Source organism: Cimex lectularius, unplaced genomic scaffold (genome assembly GCF_000648675.2).
Source record: "Cimex lectularius strain Harlan isolate CLEC.00 unplaced genomic scaffold, Clec_2.1 scaffold161, whole genome shotgun sequence".
NCBI lineage: Eukaryota > Metazoa > Arthropoda > Insecta > Hemiptera > Cimicidae > Cimex > Cimex lectularius.
The window spans coordinates 758,339-761,133 of NW_019392739.1; the positions used below are offsets into that span (position 1 = coordinate 758,339).

At 36.4% G+C, this 2,795-nt stretch overlaps 1 non-coding gene across 1 annotated transcript; it reads left to right on the top strand.

Moving 5' to 3' along the window:
• Nucleotides 1-71, top strand: Trnag-gcc. Its single transcript has one exon. It is a non-coding gene; the product is annotated as a tRNA-Gly (tRNA).
• Nucleotides 72-2,795: the final 2,724 nt, after the last annotated feature.

Here is a 2,795-nt window from a genome sequence, read left to right on the forward strand (position 1 = left end):
GCATCGGTGGTTCAGTGGTAGAATGCTCGCCTGCCACGCGGGCGGCCCGGGTTCGATTCCCGGCCGATGCAAACTATTTTTTTTTGAAATTTTTTTAAACAATAATAAAGTTTAATAATTATATAAATAAATAATTTTTATTAACTTTATTTTTTCTTTCTTAATAATTTTCCTCCAGCGCATCTTGGCGAAATTTGTCATTTTTGCAATATTGTCTTCTTCTTATTGATACTTTTTGGAGATCGTGAGCTGCCTGGTGTGATGTAGGTTAGAAAAACATTTTCTTTATTGTGCCACCGTTTCAATCTTTATTGAAATCATCGTCAGGCCCTGGGATTTATAAACATTGCTTGGATTATACAAATACATATAAGATGTGAAACTGAATTTATACAATGGTGTATGCAATATACAAATTTTAGGTTTATTCAAAGTATTTGTACTCTGTAGACATAAGGAAAAAAAATTGTCTTCTTTTCCAGTTTTCGGCTCCAACACGCTATCGGGTAGGATTTGACCGTAGTTGTACACCTTTTTGGGCTTATAAACTACGTTTCAACAAGATGTTTTGCTTGTTATGTCTACACTGTATAGCCTTCGTTTTTTGGATTGTTTTGTCTATATGATTCTTCCAGGTGAGACACTTCGTATCGAAAATCTATATTTTCATTACATAAAGAAGGTCCATCTTAACAAAAAATGAAAAAAAAAATGGGGGTCTTTTTAGATTAATTTTCCTTACTCGTTTCGAATGGTACTAGTTTGCGTTTGTTTGGGTTACACCCAGATCCATAGGTTAAGCAGTTTCCTTGCCTTTTATTTTTTTATCATTGGGTCATCAGAATACCTTATAGGAGGATAATAGGACTTATTAATGTAGTTTTTCTTACAATCTCTTTAGGGAAATGATGAATGATGGAGTGAGTGCGGTGTTCAATCCTTTTTAAAAAGATAGTTCCTATTCACAGTAAGTTGTTTTGCAATGATCCAGATTTCGAGCCCTTAGCTCATCATCAGGTCGAAGGATTTCTACAACCACGTCTCTCGACATTGTCCGAAATCCGGATTGTTGCAGAACAACTTACTGTGACTAGGAACTATCTTTTTAAAAAAGATCTCTTTAGGGTGTTAACAGTTAAATTTGTTTCGGCGAATACAGCCATTTTTTCTGTATATTATGATTCAGTTTTACATTAGAGGACGTGACCAAAATATAAAATTGGGATGATTGATGAGTTGAGAACGTCAACATATCACAAGTGCTGTAAGGGCAACGAGGTTTTCCCTTCTTCCCTGGTTTCATTATTATTTTCCATAACTTACTTTCGTTTTATTTTCCTAAGCTGAATATAAGATTAGTCAAAAATCCTTGTTTCAGCTCATCCGACCTAAAGTTTTCTACTTGAAGTTTTGACCAGATTATTTTTGTTATATTCAGATTCATGAATGAAGTCAATAACATGACTTTCGTTTTAATTCAGAGTTCAGTGATTTCAAAATGTGACTACGTTATAACAGTTCAAAGGGTCACGCGCACCCGGCAGCGGCCGCCTCCGGACAACTTTTTAATTAGCTCTGGTTTTTAATTTATGAATTCTCTCGGGTATGACAATTCGGGGAGCACTCGCCAATTACCGACTCAAAGGGGAAATCCACAGGTCGCCGTATATTTACGCCAACGCTATGTCACCCAATTTTAATCGGTACACAAAAAAATCGCAAATTATTTTGTAACATTTTCATTATAAGATGGAAAAACGAGGGGCACCAGGGAAATGAGAGTTGGGAAATTCGTTTTCCAGGATTTTATGAACAATGTTTTAATTAATTTTTTTCACTCTCGTATTTGGAAAATAATAGGCATCTTTTATTTCTCTAATATTTACTTAAATTTGATTATACACACTCGTTGAAAGGGGTATGTCATTTTAATATTTCACAGTAGGCACCATCTAGTATTAGTTCTTTTTAATAATGCGACATTGTATATTTTAAGGTTTTCAAGCATGTTCATGTTTTGTCTTTGCAATTGTAAGCTTCAGTTTTGTTAGGAGTTGTATAATTTGATTATGATATGAAAATCTTCTATAATGACATACCAGATATCACGGTACTGCAATGAACTTCCAGATAGGACCTACATAGACCAATTCATCATGGATTTTGCCTTGAACTCGGTTTATCAAAGTTTTGTAATAAATCCATGGTTTCTGCTATTGTTTTTCTGATTTCACGGTTTCTGCCGTGGATCCCGTAATATCATCGTTCGTACATTGTCCCTCCGGATTTCATAGTTCCGGCTGTGGGATTCCTGGCATCATGGTTTTTATCATGACCCTTCAAGATTTCATGGTTCCTGCTGAGTACCCCTATGTTTATACCATAGTACCTTTGAAACCATGGTTCTTCTATGTGATTCCTAACATCATAGTTTGTACCATGACTGCTCCAGATTTCATGATTCCTGCCATGGAACACGGTCATAATTTTTTGTGCTATGGGACTTCTGATATCTTGGTTTTAACCTTAACCGTGGCCTTCCAGATTACATGTATTCTGCGATGTGACCCGAGATATCATGATTCTCCCGTGGTCTCTCCCTAACCGTCCCTTGGAAATCATGGGTTTTGCTGTGGGATTCCTGACAACACGGTTATATGACCTATGGCCCTTCGAGATGGTTCCTTCCATTGACCCGGTCATCATCTTTCTGCCATGGGACACCTGATATCATCGTTTCAACCATGACCCTCTAGATATGATTTCTGCTATGGGACCAAGAATATCAAAGACTA